At 44.8% G+C, this 21,039-nt stretch overlaps 1 pseudogene; it reads left to right on the top strand.

The window, feature by feature from the left end:
• The window catches only part of LOC106576862 (prominin-1-A-like), a 31,395-nt pseudogene that overhangs the window by 6,555 nt on the left and 3,801 nt on the right, over positions 1-21,039 (top strand).

Raw genomic sequence — 21,039 nt, 5'->3', positions numbered from 1 at the left:
CTGGCCTGTCCCGCGCCCCTGCTCACTTGACCCCATCCGTTGATGTCCCTTCCATCCTGGATGAGCTGCACTACCTGAGCCACTTGTGTGGGTTGTAGACTCCGTCTCATGCTACCACTAGAGTGAAAGCACCGCCAGCATTCAAAAGTGACCAAAACATCAGCCAGGAAGCATAGGAACTGAGAAGTGGTCTGTGGTTATCACCTGCAGAACCACTCCTTTATTGGGGGTGTCTTGCTAATTGCCTATAATTTCCACCTGTTGTCTATTCCATTTGCACAACAGCATGTGAAATTTATTGTCAATCAGTGTTCCTTTCTAAGTGGACAGTTTGATTTCACAGAAGTGTGATTGACTTGGAGTTACATTGTGTTGTTTAAGTGTTCCCTTTATTTTTTTGAGCAGTATATTTACTCATGTTAAGTTTGCTGAAAATAAACGCAGTTGACAGTGAGAGGACGTTTCTTTTTTTGCTGATTTTATGTTGAATATATTTTTTGTACTGATATGCAATCATTGTAGGTTGAATGATGACTGGTTGTTTGTGTGTATAGAAATGAGAGAGGGAATGCCAATAAGAGCTGAAAAAGTAGCCTTTGTCAGTCACATGGTATATCATACTATGGGGAGTCAACGACCAATCATATTCACCTGAAGACTGAAATCATGCCAAACGGGCCAATGGATGCTGAGCCCGCCCTCGGAAGCCCCGCCTTCCTGGATATAACACTGGATGGATGGAAAGCTGGCAAGTTACTTAGCTCCAGAGGCTACGAAGAGGGCTAATCCTAGCACGATGCTTCTGAATACATAGTGCTGGTTCTAGGCGTATCAGCTAGATAAAGTGTACCACACTGAGGGAGTGGCGGCCTGGTCATTGAATGTGGTCACAATGCTGCAGATGTATTATATCGATTTGCTGCAGGAGCTGAATAAGACTTTGGAGGCGGGGAAGCCGATTTCAGAGCTTCTCGATGGAATCTCTGCTACTGTTGATTTTGTACTGCGTCTGTCCTGCTGTACTATCCTGGCTATGGTGAGAAGTATGGGGGCAACGGTGGTGGCTCACCACCACCTCTGGTTGACGTTGTCCCAGATTCCTGACAGGGACAGACGGGTGTATTTGGATGAGCCAGTTTCACCAACAAGGGCAACAGTGTTCCCAATTGGCTCAGTCAATGGGGACAAGTTCTGGTTTGCGAAGTCCCCAAACCTGGTGTGGGCTGGGTATCAGAACAGCAGTAGCAAGAAAGCACATTGTTTCTACAAATGTTTCTCGGTGTTCAGGGGTATCAAGAGTGCGGTCTCGTCCAGTTGTGGGTATAATAAACAGTTCCTTTCCCTAGTTCAGACACACTGTTGTCAAGTAGTGGATATTAAAACAAGCATGACAAAAATGTTTTTTATCCCAGTTCTCAGGGTGGTGCTCTGCCCGTTCAGGAGACAATGCATGGGAGACTGGCAGCGTGCTCCGTCGAGTGGCTGGCATGCACAGTTTCACCATGGGTGATGAAGATGGTGACAAGGGGGTACAGTCTGTAATTCTCTGTGCGTCCTCCTTTTTTTGATGTCAATGGTCTCCGAGGTCCTAGCGCCTGTCTTGAGAGAGGAGATTTCCTCTCTCCTTCAAAAGCAGGCTATTCGGGTGGTCCCCGTGTCAGTTCCCAAGAGCGATGGAACGTTGAGTCCCATCCTGGGCTTGTGTGTTTTAAACAATCACCTCAAGGTTTGCAAGTTCAAAATGCTAATACTTCGCTGATTGCAGTCGGTGTGTCCTAGCGTTTGGTTTACGTACATAGATCTGAAGGATGCATATTTTCATGTGGCTATACATCCTCCCCACAGAAGGTTTCATTTCAAGAGGTTTAATTTCGAGGGTGTTTGCCTATATTTCTGGTCCTGCCTTTCGGACTCTCCCTATCGCCCTGCACCTTTTCTATGGCAGTGGAGGCGACTTTGGCACCGGTGCAGTGCCAGTGGATCAGAGTATTGGCCTATCTGGACGATTGGCTGGTCATAGCGGAGTTGAGGGAACAGGTGGAGCTCCACCCTGCCACGCTGGTTTCCCATATTAAGTCTCTGTCATGCATAGTGGATTACAAGAAAAGTTGTTTGACTCCGGCTCAGTGCTTTCAGTGTCTGGGTCTCATTCTGGACACGGTTCTGAATCCTGTGTTTATTGTCCCAACAAAGGAGGGTCGCATTCCGGCTCTGTCTGGCACGGTTTCAGCTGGGGCACTCTGCGCCTTTTCGCTTGTGCCTGCGGTTATTGGGTCTGATGGCATCTATGAAAACTGTGGTGCCTCTAGGACTTCTGTTGAGGCATCTGTTTCAGCGCTGAGTGATTGCTACGCGTCTGGACACATCTCGTTACTGCCATTGATTGCTCAAGGTATAAGCGTCATGCCTAAGGGAGTTGACTCCATGGAGGGACCCGCGTTTGTTGTTGCAAGGGGTTCTCATGGGCTGGGTAGTGTGCTGCATGTTGATCACAACAGATGCATCTTTACTGGGATGGGGAGCGCTTTGTGTGGGCTACTCGAAAAGAGGGATTTGGTCAACAGCGCAAAGGGCGCTGCATATCAATTACCTAGAGCTACTGACTGTTTGCTAGCACTGAGGCATTTCCTTCCAATGTTGGAGGGACAGAATGTGTTGGTAATGTCTGACAACAGGCTGGCGGTGGCGTACATCAACAGGCTGTGGGGGATGCTCGTATGAAGCAGTGTGCATTTTCTGTCACTCAGGGCGACGTATCTTCCCAGATCTCTTAACATGGGGCAGTTCTACTTTTCAAGGGGGAGTGGAGACTGCACCCCTCTTTCCCAGATCGCTTGAAAATGTGCATTGTCATTTGTTCTTATCAATGATGGTTATGGGCGCTATGTTGGGATCAGATGCTTTGGCGCATCAGTGGCCTTGGACCCTGCTCTGTGTTCCTCCGCTGGACCTGATTCAGGCCAATGTGGAGAGGGTCCGTCAGGCGGTCTGTTGTTGATTCTGGTGGCACCCCGTTGGCCCAAACAACCTTGATTCCCAGAGATCATCCATCCGCCTGTTGGACAGGGATCCATGACGGGTTCCGTTTCGTTGGGATCTATTGTCTCAGTCGCAAGTGAGAATTTGTTACCCACGGTCGCAGATATGGATCTGTGGGTTTGGCCCCTGAAAGGTTGAATTTGACGGCTAGGGGTTTACCCTCGAACGTGATTATGTCTGTACACTCGGCCCGTGCGCCCTTTACGAGAGGGTTGTATACATATAAGTGGCATGCGTTTGAGGTTTGATGTCAGGTTAAAGGAGTTTCTCCTTTTCAGAGCTCCTTGGTGGACATTTTGATGTCCTTGCAAGAGCTTTTTGAGCAGGGTCTTTCTTTTTATACATTTGATGCTTATGTGGCAGCCATGTCGGCGTGTCATGTAGGTATTGGCAGGTCTACCTCAGGGTCTCAAATCAAATTTTATTTGTCACATTTTATTTGCGCCCCCCCGTGTGCATGGACTGTCATAGGCATGCTAGGCTTGGGGGGGTGATTGTATGTTCCCATAGTATATTATAGAGAGTGACCAACTGAAAAGGGACGTACAGTTATGAATATAACTACTATTCCCTGAAGGAGGGAACGAGTTATAACATACTATGGGAACATACAATCACTCCGTGCCTACAGGGGAATTGGGCTCGTTGAAGAGCGGTACTTAATTGAGGAAATGTATGCGACCCCCAGTATTATAGTCAGGAAGGCGGGACTTCCGAGGGCGGGCTTGGCATCTGTTTGGCGTGATTTCAGTTCTTCAGGTGAATATGATTGGTTGTTGACTCCCCATAGTATGTTATACCTCATTCCCTCCTTCAGGGAACAATAGTTATATCATAACTGTACGTTTTCATAATTGCTTTCATATGCCGTATGATTTAAAGACCCTTACACTTGTACGTATTGTGTAGTGCTTATCCAGATCCTCCTTCTTTCTTTTTTTCTCTCTCTCCCTCTCCATCCCTCTCTCTTAGATTTGCTGGTTAATTTATTGGAGGAAAATGGCAATATATACAATGACGACAAGACCATTAGAGAGGTGAGAACAGATGTGTGTAAGACTCCTGTCCACATCACAGTCAATCTATTGTCCAGTGATATTTGCGGCGCCTCTTTTGTTTTGTTTGCGAACACTACACAGTTGTTAATATAGGCAAAGTCACCATTTTACCGTAATCAGCCAACTATTCTTCTTATTTACACTGTGTTTATAATCCTATATATCCTACTTGTGTATCTGTGTGTTTATGTTAATGTGTATGTGTCTATGTTAACTGTGTGTGAATCTCCTCAGGTCCTTCTCTATGAAGTTGGTTTCCTAGTGTGTGCTGCTATAGGGATCGTATACATTATCCTGATGCCCCTGGTTGGGTTCTGCCTAGCCTGCTGTCGCTGCTGTGGACACTGTGGAGGACACATGTACCAGAAGCAGACTAAAGCTGTCCACTGTCACAGGAGAGGATTCTACTGGGCTACGCTACTCACCACGCTAGTCATACTGTAAGTGTGTGCGCATATTTAAGCATTTGGATAAGACAAAACAAGCCTTTTGATATGAAGTGAAACAATGAACACAAACTAACTTTTCTGTGCATGTGTGTGTAGTTCAGGGGAACATCTGCATGTTCTTCAGCAACCAGTTTCTGAAAGGGAGTGTCGAGGACAGCTCTGTAGAACTCAACAATACACTTGACAACCTCCAAACCTACCTCACAGCTGTCCCACAGGTGTGTGTGTGTGTGTGTGTGTGTGTGTGTGTGTGTGTGTGTGTACTGCAGACATTGAGAATGTGGCCTTTAATTCCTGACACACAGCATGGAAATGAATGACTAAAATAAATAATTCAAATACTGGAGCTATGGAGTATGCTCTACAGGCAGCAAGTGGCACCTTAATTGGGGAGGACGGGCTCATGGTAATGGCTGGAAGGAATAAATAGAATGGTATTGAACAAATCAAACATGTTTTCCATGTGGTTGATACCATTCCATTCACTCCATTCCACCATTATTATGAGTTGTCCTCCCCTCAGCTGCCCTTGGTATGCAATTTCTTTGGGGGGGAAATTACATTATTTTACACTAATACAATTGCTCAGAGAAAGAGATTTTGTTTAACAAGTAATATGCTTTTTTCTCAAGAAGATAGGGGTCAAATTTATTAACACCCCTAAAGATTATTATGAATAAAGTTGTCACAGGTTTAAATTTTGGCCCCATATTCCTAGGACGCAATGACTACATCAAGCGTGACTCTACAAACTTGTCGGATGCATTTGCAGTTCGTTTTGGTTGTGTTTCAGATTATTTAGTGCCCATCAGAAATCAATGGTAAATATTGTATTGTTATTTTGGAGTCACTTTTATTGTAAATAAGAATATAATATGTTTCTAAACACTTCTACATAAATGTGGATGCTACCATGATTACAGACAATCCTAAATGAATTGTGAATAATAATGGGTGAGAAAAAACAGTCGGTCAAACATCTTACCCCCAAAACATGCTAACCACCCCTGTTATTAGCAATGGTGAGAGGTTAGCATGTCTTGGGGGTAGGATCTTTGACCCTCTGTCACCCCATTAGTCTCCCATTCACCTTAATGTTTAACTGACTGTCAAGCTTGCACTGTCAACACTTTTATCTGGCACAACAGAGGGAGAGGGCCGCCGGGGGAAGAGAGGGAGAAGGGTGAAAAAGGCAGAGGATAGAGAGGGAGGGAATGGGAGAAAGGGGGCAAGACGGGAGAAAGAGAGAGGGAGAGAGGAAGAAGGGGGTAAGAGGGAGAAAGAGAGAGGGAAAGGATGGAGAGAGAAGGATAAGTTAATGGTAGGGCAGGTCGTGTTGTTAGAACTGGTCAATCGTTAATTTTGGCTGTCGGTAATGGCTTTGAAGTTTCAGTTTTGTTAGAATGTGTTTGAGGGAGTCTCCTCAATTTTATGTCGTCTCTCCTGTGTCTAAGTGTGTGTGTCTTCTATCTCTCCTCAGCAAATTGATAGTGTGCTGATAGAGAGCAATGAGACAGTGGATGAAGTCACCAGAAGCCTCAATAGTGAGTACCTGAGCTTCTAGTCACATAATGCATCACAAGTTCTGCAAAGTACGAACACACTGAAACAACTGTAATGCCAATCGTCGTTTTGACCCAGAGGTGACTAGCTGCCATTCACAATTTGGGAAACACCGGTCAACAATTACATACATCTCTACCTTCTCTCTCTCTCCCAGATATAGGTAATCTGCTGGGCAAGGAGATCCAGAGAAGACTAGAGGGCCCCCTGAAACCTTCCCTGCAGTCTATTAGAGATATAGCCAATGGTACAACTCCATCCTGTGTGTGTGTTTTTGTGTGTGTGTATATTCTTCCTCTGATATTCTAACAGGTTTTTCTGTGTGTGTGTGTGGTGTTTGTGTGTATATTCCTCTTCTGATATAGTTTAATTTGAATTATCTACATTAATTGTTTAACAAAGTGCTTTTTAAAGTCTTCTGACATTTTAATATGTGTGTATGTTGTATTTGTATCCTAGTGGTGAACAGTACCAGTGTCCTGCTGGTGAGGTTAGACTCTACTCTAACCCAGTTCCAGTCTGATGTATCTGTGGTCCAGGCTAATGTTAGCTCTGTCAGAGACCGCATCAACAGCACACTGAGAAACCCTAACTGTACTGAGTGCTCTGCCTATCAGTCAGAGCTACAGAAACTAACATTTGACACCACTATTGCTGTGAGTACAACTTCGTTTCGTGTTGCCGCCTCCATTTATTCTTCCTCTTTCCACTATTGAATGCCAATTCCATGGTGGTTCTGGTACCCCAGTTATCACCCTGTACACACCGGTGTGTGTCTTTTCATCCTACTGGTTTGTTCTTGATAAGGAAGGATTCAGGCCTTTTGTTAAACACAATCAAGCTCTTGTGTGTTCCTGATAACGTGTGGTTTTGAACAGTTTGTGGTGATGGACTGTGTTTTGAGGAAATTGCCTTGCAACAGGAGGAACACATTACTGGGTTAATGAGATTGATATGACACAGGCAAATGAGTAGAATTGACTCATGGTGTTATCTTTTGATGTCAGGTTTCAGTGTGTAAGCTGACCTGACTTGTCCTTTCTTCCTCCTCCTCCTCCTCCCTCTGACGCACTCTCTCCTCTCCTTTCCTCTCCTCCCCCCTCTCAAACAGGCTACCACAAACGAAGGCTTGGTTTTCAGGAAAATTACAGCTCATAATGCATGCTCACACACACACCTTATCAGTAACACAAGATTGTTCTCAACTTGCCTACCTGGTTAAATAAAGGTGAAATAAAACAATTAAATAATAATAATTGTGTATTTATCTTCGAAATACATGTCCAACAAAAAAGGCCTGAATAGTTCCATATAAATGTTGTTTTTAGACATCAGTTTATTTTATCATAGACAATGCAGTAATTGATCTACTTGGATAACAAGCATCATTTTTTTAATTTGATGATCTAGTTTCATTGGTGGAGTTCAAACACTTGATCGATGTATATAGCTTAGAAGGGTGTAATTGTCTTTAGGACAGCTGTTTTTAGTCAAGACTTTCGTGTTTTTAACGTAATATGTCATTGTTGTACTGTATGTGGGTTTATAGTTTTGTTTAATGTTGTGTTGGTGTATGTAAGTTGTTTGTCTGAAACATTGTTCCCCCTGCTGCTATTGGACCAGGTCTCTCTTGGAAAAGAGATGTTATCTCAATGAGAAAAACCTGTATAAATTAAGGTTAAATAAAAAAATAAAGATAAGGCAGGCAATGTCAACATAGTTGATAGTTCTGGCTTTGCTGCGCCCTTCTGCCAAAGCATAATAATGACATTTACTGCAAAGAAGTCATTGAAGATTATGAGCAGTTTGCAATCTAAAGTGTGTGTGTGTGTGTGTGTGTGTTCCACAGATCCCCAGTCTGAGTGAGCTGCAGTCGGCTGTTAATAACATCACCAAGGCTGGTCTAAACTCTAAAGTGAAAGAGGTGAGTCTGTCTGGACTAAATAGACATGATTTTGAAGACTATGTATTTGTATACTTCCATAAGACTATCAATTAACTAGTTGATTTTATATGCAACAAATGTTCAATATCCAAATGAGGTGTTTTGTGGCATGTCATGCAAAGTAATCATACACAACGGCACCTTTCTTGCTGTGTCAGTATTGCGTACTGCATGCCATTGTGGAAAACATGAGTAGAAATGGGTCAGTCGGTCAGTGACCACAGATAATGTAACTCAGATTCATAATCAATGGGAATCCCTCTTTTGTAAGTACAGGTTAAGGTAACCTCTGCATGGAGGACAGTGAGTTAGTGTGTGTGTGCTTTTTAGAAGAATGTCGCCGGAGGGGATGGCTGCTGTTTTAAGGGCTCCTACCCAATTGGGCTATTTTGTGTGGTTTTTTTCACATTGTTTGTAACTTATTTTGTACATAATGTTGATGCTACCATCTCTTATGACTGAAAATAGCTCCTGATATCAGAACAGAGATTACTCACCTCGAACTGGATAAAGATTTTTTGTTTAATGAGTTTGACGCGAAGGATATAAGGCCCAAATTCGCATGAAGAAAAGAAGGAAATGCAGGGGGTGCAGATCAGGGTGCCTTGTGAGAATTTGGCGGCGAGTGGGTAACCCACCTCTACCATCCATTCTATTGGCCAACATGCAATCACTGGAGAATAAACTGGTTGAGCTCCGTTCGAGACTATCCTACCAACGGGACATTAAAAATGGTAATATCTTAGGTTTCACAGAGTCGTGGCTGAACGAAGATACGGATAATATACAGCTGGCTGGGTTTTCCGTGGATCGGCAGGACAGAACGGCTACGTCTGGTAAGACGAGGGGTGGGGGTGTGTGTCTATTTGTCAGTAACAGCTGGTGCGCGATGTCTAAAATTAAGGTAGTCTCGAGGTATTGCTCGCCTGAGGTAGAGTACCTCATGATAAGCTGTAGACCACACTATCTACCAAGAGAGTTTTCATCTATATTTTTCGTTTACGTCTATTTACCAACCACAAACCGAGGCTGGCACGAAGACCGCACTCAACGAGCTGTATAAGGCCATAAGCAAACAAGAAAATGCTCATCCAGAAGCGGGGCTCCTAGTTGCCGGGGACTTTAATGCAAGTGTAACCGATGTGAAATGGCTGGCTAGTTAGCGGTGGTGCGCGCTAATAGCGTTTCAATCGGTGACGTCACTCGCTCTGAGACCTTGAAGTAGTTGTTCCCCTTACTCTGCAAGGGCCACGGCTTTTGTGGCACGATGGGTAACGATGCTTCGAGGGTGGCTGTTGTCGATGTGTGCAGAGGGTCCCTGGTTCGAGCCCAGGAAGGGGCGAGGAGAGGGACGGAAGCTATACTGTTACACAGGCAAACTTAAATCAGTTTCACCTCATTTCTACCAGTATGTCACATGTGCAACCACCTTTACTCCACACACAGAGATGCGTACAAAGCTCTCCCTCACCCTCCATATGGCAAATCTGACCATAATTATATCCTACTGATTCCTGATTACAAACAAATACTAAAGCAGGAAGTACCAGTGACTCACTCAATATGGAAGTGGTCAGACAGGATTGTTTTGCTAGCACAGACTGGAATATGTTCCGGGATTCAACCAATGGCATTGAGGAGTTTACCACCTCAATCATCAGCATCATCAATAAGTGCATCGACGACGTCGTCCCCACAGTGACCGTACGTACATACACTAACCAGAAGCCATGGATTACAGGCAACATTCGCACCTAGTTAAAGGCTAGAGCTGCCGCTTTCAAGGAGCGGGACACTAATCCGGATGCTTATAGAAAATCCCGCTATGCCCTCAGACAAACCATCAAACAGGTGAAGCGTCAATACAGGACTAAGATTGAATCCTACTACACCAGCTCTGACTCTTGTCGGATGTGGCAGGGCTTGCAAACTATTACAGACTACAAAGAGAAACTCATCGTGGAGCTGCCCAGTGATGCGAGCCTACCAGACGAACTAAATGCCTTTTATGCTCGCTTCGAGGCAAGCAAAACTGAAGCATGCATGAGAGCACCACCTGTTCCAGATGACTGGGTGATCACGCTCGCCATAGCCAATGTGAGCAAGACATTTTAAACAGGTCAACATTCACGAGGCTGCGGGGCCAGACGGATTACCAGGACATGTACTCAGAGCATGCGCGGACCAACTGGCAAGTGTTTTCACTGACCTTTTCAAACTCTCCCTGACAGAGTCTGTAATACCTTCATGTTTCAAGCAGACCACCATAGTCCCTGTGCCTAAAAAAGCAAAGGTAACCTGCCTAAGTGACTACCGCCCCTTAGCACTCACATCGGTAGCCATGAAGTAATTTGAAAGGCTGGTCATGGCTCACATCAACTTCATCGTCCCAGAAACCCTAGACCCACTCCAATTTGCATACCACTCCAACAGATCCACAGATGACACAATCTGTATTGCACTCCACACTGCCTTTTCCCACCTGGACAAAAGGAACACTTACTGTGCCTTGCAAAAGTATTCATCCCCCATGGCGTTTTTCCTATTTTGTTGCGTTACAACCTGTAATTTAAATTGATTTTTATTTGGATTTCATGTAATGGACATACACAAAATAGTCAAAATTGGTGAAGTGAAATGAAAAAAGTAACTTGTTTTAAAAAATGTAAAATATATAACAATGGAAAAGTGGTGCGTGCATATGTATTCAACCCCTTTGCAATGAAGCCCCTAAATAAAATCTGGTGCAACCAATTACCTTCAGAAGTCACATAATTGGTTAAATAAAATCCACCTGTGTGCAATCTAAGTGTCACATGATCTCAGTATATGTTCCAAAAGGCCCCAGAGTCTGCAACACCACTTAGCAAGAGGTACCACCACCCAAGCAGCACCTTGAAGACCAAGGAGCTCTCCAAACAGGTCAGGGACAAAGTTGTGGAGAAGTACAGATCAAAAAATTGAAAGAATATGGCACCACAACAAACCTGTCAAGAGAGGGCCGCCCACCAAAACTCATGGACCAGGCAAGGAAGGCATTAATCAGAGAGGCAACAAAGAGACCAAAGATAACCCTGAAGGAGCTGCAAAGCTCCACAGCGGAGATTGGAATATCTGTCCATAGGACCACTTTATGCCGTACACTCCACAGAACTGGGATTTATGGAAGAGTGGCCAGAAAAACCCATTGCTTAAATAATCAAACACGTTTGGTGTTGTCCAAAAGGCATGTGGGAGACTCCCCAACATATGGAAGAAGGTACTCTGGTCAGATGAGACTAAAATTGAGCTTTTAGGCCATCAAGGAAAACACTATGTCTCGCGCAAACCCAACACCTCTCATCACCCGAGAACACCATATGCACAGTGAAGCATGGTGGTGTCAGCATTATGCTGTGGGGATGTTTTTCATCGGCAGGGACTGGGAAACTGGTCAGAATTGAAGGAATGGTGGATGGCGCTAAATACAGGGAAATCCTTGCGAGAAACCTGTTTCAGTCTTCCAGAGATTTGAGACTGGGATGGAGGTTCATCTTCCAGCAGGACAATGACCCTAAGCATACTGCTAAAGCAATGCTCGAGTGGTTTAAGGGGATCATTTAAATGTTCGACACATACAACAACACAGAGTTACACATGGAATAAACAAAACATACAGTCAGTAATACAGTCGAAGAAAATCTATATACTGTGTGTGCAAATGAGGTAAGAAAAGGGAGGTAAGGCAATAAATAGGCCATGGTGGCAAAGTAATTACAATATACCAATTAGACACTAGAGAGATTGATGTGCAGAAGATGAATGTGCAAGTAGAGATACAGGGGTGCAAAGGAGCAAGATAAATAAATACAGTATGGGGATGAGGTAGTTGGATGGGCTATTTATAGTTGGGCTATGTACAGGTGCAGTGATCTGTGAGCTGCTCAGACAGCTGGTGCTTAAAGCTAGTGAGGGAGATATGAGTCTCCATCTTCAGTGATTTTATTTTTTATTTTTTTATAAAAAAATTAAAAAAAATCCAATTCATTCCAGTCATTGGCAGCAGAGAACTGGAAGGAAAGGCGGCCAAAGGAGGAATTGGCTTTGGGGGTGACCAGTGAGATATACCTGCTGGAGCGCGTGCTACGGGTGGGTGCTGCTATGGTGACCAGTGAGCTGAGATAAGGCAGGGCCTTACCTATCAGAGACTTGTAGATGACCTGAAGCCAGTGGGTTTGGCGACGAGTATGAAGTGAGGGCCAGCCAACGAGAGCGTACAGGTCGCAGTGGTGGGGAGTATATGGGGCTTTGGTGACAAAACGGATGGCACTGTGATAGACTGCATCCAATTTGTTGAGTAGAGTGTTGCGGGCTATTTTGTATATGACATCGCCAAAGTCTAGGATCGGTAGGATGGTCAGTTTTACGAGGGTATGTTTGGCAGCATGAGTGAAGGATGCTTTGTTGCGAAATAGGAAGCCGATTCTAGATTTAATTTTGGATTGGAGATGCTTAATGTGAGTCTGGAAGCAGAGTTTACAGTCTAACCAGACACCTAGGTATTTGTAGTTGTCCACATATTCTAAGTCAGAACCGTCCAGAGTAGTGATGCTGGGCGGGCGGGCAGGTGTGGGCAGCGATCGGTTGAAGAGCATGCATTTAGTTTTACTTGCATTTAAGAGCAGTTGGAGGCCACGGAAGGAGAGTTGTATGTCATTGAAGCTCGTCTGGAGGCTAGTTAACACAGTGTCCAAAGAAGGGCCAGAAGTACACAAAATGGTGTCGTTTGCGTAGAGGTGGATCAGAGAATCACCAGCAGCAAGAGTGCCGTCATTGATGTATACAGAGAAGAGAGTCGGCCCGAGAATTGAACCCTGTGGCACCCCCATAGAGACTGCCAGAGGTCCGGACAACAGGCCCTCTGATTTGACACACTGAACTCTGTCAGATAAGTAGTTGGTGAACCAGGCGAGGCAGTCATTTGAGAAACCAAGGCTGTTGAGTCTGCCGATAAGAATGTAGTGAATGACAGAGTCGAAAGCCTTGGCCAGGTCGAAGAATACGGCTGCGCAGTATTGTCTCTTATCGATCGCAGTTATGATATCGTTTAGGACCTTGAGCGTGGCTGAGGTGCACCCATGACCAGCTCTGAAACCAGATTGCATAGCGGAGAAGGTACGGTGGGATTCGAAATGGTTGGTAATCTGTTTGTTAACTTGGCTTTCGAAGACCTTAGAAAGGCAGGGTAGGATAGATATACTGTAGGTCTGTAGCAGTTTGGGTCTAGAGTGTCTCCCCCTCTGAAGAGGGGGAAGACCGCGGCAGCTTTCCAATCTTTGGGAATCTCAGACAATATGAATGAGAGGTTGGACAGGCTAGTAATAGGGGTTGCAACAATTTCAGCAGATAATTTTAGAAAGAGAGGGTCCAGATTGTCTAGCCCGGTTGATTTGTAGGGATCCAGATTTTGCAGCTCTTTCAGAACATCAGCTATCTGGATTTGGGTGAAGGAGAAATGGTGGGGGCTTGGGCGGGTTGCTGTGGAGGGTGCCGGGCAGTTGACCGGGGTAGGGGTAGACAGGTGTAAAGCATGGCCAGTCGTAGAGAAATGCTTATTGAAATTCTCAATTATAGTGGATTTATCGGTAGTGACAGTGTTTCCTAGGCTCAGTGCAGTGGGCAGCTGGAAGGAGGTGCTCTTATTCTCCATGGACTTTTTTGAGTTTGTACTACAGGATGCAAATTTCAGTTTGAAAAAGCTAGCCTTAGCTTTCCTAACTACCTGTGTATATTGGTTCCTAACTTCCCTGAAAAGTTGCATATCACGGGGGCTATTCTATGCTAATGCAGAACGCCACAGGATGTTTTTGTGCTGGTCAAGGGCAGTCAGGTATGGAGTGAACCAATTTTTTTTTAATGGAGCATACTTATTTAAGATGTTGAGGAAGGCACTTTTAAAGAATAACCAGGCATCATCTGCTGACGGGATGAGGTCAATGTCATTCCAGGATACCCCGGCCAAGTCGATTAGAAAAGCCTGTTCGCTGAAGTGTTTTAGGGAGCGTTTGACAGTGATGAGGGGTGGTCGTTTGACCGCAGACCCATTACTGATGCAGGCAATGAGGCAGTGATCACTGAGATCTTGGTTGAAAACAGCAGAGGTGTATTTGGAGGGCGAGTTAGTTAGGATGATATCTATGAGGGTGCCCCGTGTTTACGGATTTGGGGTTGTACCTGGTAGGTTCATTGATCATTTGTGTGCGATTGAGGGCATCAAGTTTAGATTGTAGGATGCCTGGGGTTTTAAGCATGTCCCAGTTTAGGTCACCTAGCAGCACGAGCTTAGAAGATAGATGGGGGGGCAATCAATTCACATATGGTGTCCAGGGCACAGCTGGGGGCAGAGGGTGGTCTATAGCAAGCGGCAACGGTGAGAGACTTGTTTCTGGAAAGGTGAATTTTTAGAAGTAGAAGCTCGAATTGTTTTGGTACAGACCTGGATAGTATGACAGAACTCTGCAGGCTATCTCTGCAGTAGATTGCAACACCGCCACCTTTGGCAGTTCTATCTTGGCGGAAAATGTTATAGTTAGGGATGGAAATTGCAGGGGTTTTGGTGGTTTTTCTAAGCCAGGATTCAGACACGGCTAAGACATCCGGGTTGGCAGAATATGCTAAAGCAGTGAATAAAGCAAACTTCGGGAGTAGGCTTCTAATGTTAACATGCATGAAACCAAGGCTTTTACGGTTACAGAAGCCAACAAATGAGAGCACCTGGGGAGTAGGATTGGAGCTAGGCACTGCAGGTCCTGGATTAACCTCTACATCACCAGAGGAACAGAGGAGAAGTAGGATAAGGGTATGGATAAAGGCTATAAGAACTGGCCGTCTAGCTCGTTCGGAACAGAGAGTAAAAGGAGCAGGTTTCTGGGCACGATAGCATAGATTCAAGGCACGATAGCATAGATTCAAGGCATAATGTACAGACAAAGGTATGGTAGGAAGAGAGTACATTGGAAGTAAACCTAGGCATTGAGTAGTGATGAGAGAGATATAGTCCCTAGAGACCTTTAAACCAGGTGATGTCATCGCATATGTGGGAGGTGGAAGAACATGGTTGGTTAAGGCATATTGAGCAGGGCTAGAGACTCTACTGTGAAATAAGACAGTATTCACTAACCAGGACAGCAATGGACAAGGCATATTGATATTAGGGAGAGGCATGCGTAGCCAAGTGATTGTATGGGTCCAGTTAGTGGTTGGGCTGGCTGGGGACACGGCGATTCAGACAGTTAGCAGGCCGGGGCTAGCAAGCTAGGAGTTAGCAGGCCGGGGCTAGCAAGCTAGGAGTTAGCAGGCCGGGGCTAGCAAGCTAGCAGTTAGCAGGCCGGGGCTAGCAAGCTAGCAGAAGGGCCTTAGAGGGACGTCGCGATGGGGGAGAGTCTGTTTTTGCCTCCTCGTGCGGTGACGTCGATAGACCAGTCGTGTATTAGTAGGGTTCCAAGTTGCAGAGGGGTCCAAGTCCAATTGGCAAAATGGGTATAGTGGTCCAAGAAACTGGCCGATGGATCAGCTAACAGTCCAATATTTGGCATGGGTCCCCAGATCCTCAAAATGTTATACAGCTGCACCATCGAGAGCATCCTGACCGGTTGCATCACCGCCTGGTATGGCATCTGCTCGGCATCTGACCATAAGGCGCTACAGTGGGTAGTGCGTACGGCCCTGTACATCACAGGGCCAAGCTTATTGCTATCCAGGACCTGTATACTAGGTGGTGTCAGAGGAAGGCCCAAAACATTTTCAAAGATTCCAGTCACCCAAGTCATAGACTGTTCTTTCTACTTCCGCGCGGCAAGTGGTACCGGAGCGCCAAGTCTAATTCCAAAAGGCTCCTTAACAGCTTCTACCCCCAAGCCATAAGACTACTGAACAATTAATCAAACGGACACCCGGACTATTTGAATTGACCCCCCCCGCTTTTACACTGCTGCTACTCGCTGTTTATCTATGCATAGTCACTTTACCCCTACCTACTTGTACAAATTACCTCAACTAACTCACACGTTGACTCGGTACCGGTACCACCTGTATATAGCCTCATTATTGTTATTTTATTATTATTTTTTTACTGTAGTTTATTTAGTAAACATTTTCTTAAGAAAATAAAGTTAACTGCTTTGTTGGTTAAGTAAGCATTTCACGGTAAGGTCTTCACATTCGGCGCATGTGACAAATTCGGTGCATGTGACATACAATTTGATTTGAGTGTTTGTGTGTGGGGGGTAGAAATACACAATGCACTGAGGTTTACACACAGTTGCAATGGATTAGTGAAGTGTTACTGACATGATACAGTAGTATGCATGGTCCTGTTCTGAGGGGGAAATTGAGATCCATTCTTGTTACTACATTTTTCATGCAAATCCTCCATTGACTTCTATGCATAATTTATGCTGGGAAACTCCTTGGAGTGTTACTGAGGATGTTTCTGACTGTGTGTGTCAGGGAGAAGACTTCTTTGCCAGTATTCCCCAAAAAGTGACCAACGACACCAAGGACGTGGTACAGAGTGAGTATTCACCTTCAACGTCACTACTAACTGTTATAGGACTTAGACACTACAACTACTGTGATTATTATTTGAAGAACGATCTGGCCTTAATGGCCATGTACTCTTCTAATCTCCACCTAGCACAGCCAGAAGAGAACTGGGTACCCCTCAGAGCCTGGTTCCTCTAGGTTTTTTCCCTAGATTCCTGCCTTTCTAGGGAGATTTTCAGAGCCCCCACATCTTGTGGCAGGCCAGGGGGTTGGGTCAAAACGTTTACACAGATCAGACACAGACAGAGTAGGATTAGCTCAGTTTCAAAGGTGTTTATTGAAAATAATAGTTCAAAAGAAAAGGTCTCCCCCATGAGACCCTCTCCGGGACACCGTCTTCTGGGCTCCGGGTCTTGCTGTGTCCTGTGGGGATCAAAAAACTGAACTCCCTCCTGTTACGTCTCGAACCGTCCCCAACTGTACGGGAGTCCTTTCTTCCCTCAGTCTCTCTCCTGTGTGCTGCCCTTCTGGCAGCTTTATGGGACTCGTACGGCTGGTGAGCAATCAGCCCTTGATTACTCACCAACCCCAATTAGTCCTGGCTGGAGATCCTGTCAAGACCTTGCACGTCCAGCAGAGGGAGCCATCGCCTTGTGATGTATACTCCGTCTGTCACCAGACTTCGACGAGTCTCCCCCTGGTGGCTGACCTGCTGTACGCCACAATCTGCATTGCTTGCTGCTCTGGGTTTTAGGCTGGGTTTCTGTATAAGCACTTTGTGGAATCTGCTGACTTAAAAATTGCTTTATAAATCAGTTAGATTCAGTTAAACTTCTACCTTGTATAGGTCATTATGCACACCCACACTATCAAGAGTCTATGTCTACTAGGTTTTATAGCCACATCTTATGCTTTAACCTTAACTAAATACCTTTTAAAACTGACCTTGGATCAGTGTCTAGAGGTAATTTCATCCTTCTCCCTCAGATGTGAAGCAGCAGCTTGAAGGAATCAAGAGACAAATCTCTGAGGTGAAGGGAAACATCCCTGTCTCTGCCCTCAGAAACATCTCAGACACACTGGGAGAGGCTCAGAGATACATCGGCATGTACTCACAACAGGCAGAGAGGGTAGAGATGATCAGGTAATGCACGCACATACATACACCCACACGCACACACATACACACACACTGACCTGACAGGACTGAACAGATAAGGTAAAGATCCTCTGTTTTTGTCTCTCTAGGTGGGATGTGTGTATTATCCTGAGCTGTTTAGTTCTCCTGGTTGTAGTGTGTAACCTCCTGGGTCTGTTTTTGGGTCCGGTTGGACTAAGCCCAAAGGACGAGCCAACAGAACGATCCAGCACCGCAGACTGTGGAGGAACCTTCCTCATGGCGTATGTACTGTGTGTGTGTGTGTGTGTGTGTGTGTGTGTGTGTGTGTGTGTGTGTGTGTGTGTGTGTGTGTGTGCACGAGCGAGCGAGCATCGGCATAAGTGACGCTCGTGCCCTTAACAAAAGTAATCTAGTAAAAGAGTGATCTCAACGTATTTGTGTGTGTAGGGGCGCAGGGCTAAGTTTCCTGTTTTCCTGGCTCTTCATGCTGGTGGTGTTAGTACTGTTTATACTGGGAGGAAATGTCTACACACTGATCTGCCAGCCCTGGCGCAGTGGACAGCTACTACAGGTACACAAACACACTCACACGCCTACACACACTCATATACATCCACACACACAATAGATTAATTGACTCACTGATTGATTGTGTGTCTCTCCCCTCCCCAGTTTGCTGACACTCCGGGCCTGCTACATGGCTTTAATTTAGGAAAGACACTGGGCCTGAAGAGCAACCTGACATTCACTGAAGTATACAAGTATGTAGAAACATTATAAAGGGTTATACAAATTAAAGATCTGCTTTCTGGTTATTACAAGTCACTCTAAATGTAATGTGGTTTTTGTTCTGCTATTGTGCAATGTAATGATGTATTTATTGTGTGTTTGTAGGGATTGTGAACAGAACAGGCCTCTGTGGACAACACTCCATCTGTATGATCTCATAGACCTCAATGCTTTGCTCAACGTGTCCAAAGTACGACTGTCACACTACGATTTCTATTGTTTCTACTCTGCCACGTATGGTTCCTGCTGTTTCTACTCTGCCACGTATGGTTCCTACAGTTTCTACTCTGTCACGTATGGTTCCTACAGTTTCTACTCTGTCACGTATGGTTCCTACAGTTTCTACTCTGTCACGTATGGTTCCTACAGTTTCTACTCTGTCACGTATGGTTCCTACAGTTTCTACTCTGTCACGTATAGTTCCTACAGTTTCTACTCTGTCACGTATAGTTCCTACAGTTTCTACTCTGTCACGTATGGTTCCTACAGTTTCTACTCTGTCACGTATGGTTCCTACTGTTTCTACTCTGTCACGTATGGTTCCTACTGTTTCTACTATGTTCTACTCTGTCACGTATGGTTCCTACAGTTTCTACTCTGTCACGTATGCTTCCTACTGTTTCTACTCTGTCACGTATGGTTCCTACAGTTTCTACTCTGTCACGTATGGTTCCTACAGTTTCTACTCTGTCACGTATGCTTCCTACAGTTTCTACTCTGTCACGTATGCTTCCTACTGTTTCTACTCTGTCACGTATGCTTCCTACTGTTTCTACTCTGTCACGTATGCTTCCTACTGTTTCTACTCTGTCACGTATGCTTCCTACTGTTTCTACTACTGTTTCTACTCTGTCACGTATGCTTCCTACAGTTTCTACTCTGTCACGTATGGTTCCTACTGTTTCTACTCTGTCACGTATGGTTTCTACTCGATCACATATGGTTTTAACTTTTTCTATCGCCATATACTGTCTATTGATGATCACTAGGAATCACTTTACATGGGGGTTTAATTCCCAAATGAATCATCTTACGTTTCCACTTCCAAATTGGTGTAAAGTCCATATTTTAAACGATCTGCTCTCCTAGGACAATTTTTCCTCTAGTCCTTCTAATGATGTGTTTACCTCTCCCCTCCCAGTACACAGAAGAGATTCAGCAGCACTTTAACAGTAATGAGATCAAACTGTCTACCATCACCCTGCTCACCCATGAGATGCGTAAACAGCTACACAGCTTCTCTGATAAGGCCCATGATGTCGACTTCAGGTCTGTCACACAGCAGGTACAAAGTGTGTGCGTGTGTGTGCGCATCTGTGTGACCTTTGGTCTCATAGTTTGTATCGAATTTGAGTATATATCATATGACATACCGTAACTGTTTCTACATCTGTTTTTAGATCAACAATATTTCCAGCATTAATCTGAATGAAACAGCAGGCAGGCTAGACCAACTTGCTTCTGCTCAAGTGAGTAGTAAAACCCACTGAGTCATCATCGGATAATGTGATCCTCAGTGTGGACTGTGCATATGGACATTTGTAGAAAGACAGTAATGTGAAGCATGTCCCACCGTCTCCCTCCAGACTGGTGTTAAATTAGAGCTGACACAGGAGGCTACAGACCTGAGAGAGATCCAGTTCTACGTGAACACTGCCATCATCCCACAACTGGTACGTCTGACCAGCCTGGTGCTGTCGGTTTCTGCTCTGGACAACGTCAGCTAAATGTCCCATGCGTGTGGTTGTACTAAATGTACAGCTATCTGAACTATCTATGACCATTTCATCAATTCTTCAGAGGTCATTATTCAGAGCAGAGTCATGTTGTATATACATGTAGATATAGTATCTGTCTGTCTTTTGTGTTTCAGACTCATTTGAACTCCACCATAGATGCCCTCAGTGTCATAGCATCACATATCAATGTGAGTATACTGCAGAATGTTCAGAAAGCATGAGCAGCGAGTGTTCTTTCATTAAACTACGTCACAATGTAGCTGTGCAATGCGCGCTCATCCCTCTCTCTTTCTCTCTCCCTCTACTTTAGCGCACAGTAGGAGATTTGTTGAGTAAAGTGGGAACAGCTCAAGACTTCCTCAACACTAACACTACACAGATTGTCAAGGCCGTGAGTAACCACACACAAGCACATCCCATCGCAAAAAAATACTTTACAACCAGAAAATGACGTCATAATGACGTCATATGCCACAATTACCACACTGGTTTTCTTTTCTAGAAAGATAAACCATTTAATCTGGTCCATGACTTCGTGTTCTGTACAGTGAAGAGGGAGAGATGAGTTCTGATGAGTGTGACAAGCACAGCTCTCTGTCTGACTTAGCCTGTAGCAACACAGCCATTACTCACATCTTAGCTCACAAGGCCCACTTCACATACAGTGGGGGAAAAAAGTATTTGATCCCCTGCTGATTTTGTACGTTTGCCCACTGACAAAGAAAGGACCAGTCCATAATTGTAATGGTAGGTTTATTTGAACAGTGAGAGACAGAATAACAACAACAATATCCAGAAAAACACATGTCAGAAA

This window comes from Salmo salar, chromosome ssa18 (assembly GCF_905237065.1).
Source record: "Salmo salar chromosome ssa18, Ssal_v3.1, whole genome shotgun sequence".
NCBI lineage: Eukaryota > Metazoa > Chordata > Actinopteri > Salmoniformes > Salmonidae > Salmo > Salmo salar.
Note: the sequence above shows the minus strand (reverse complement) of the source record. Positions and strands in the feature narration are given on the sequence as shown.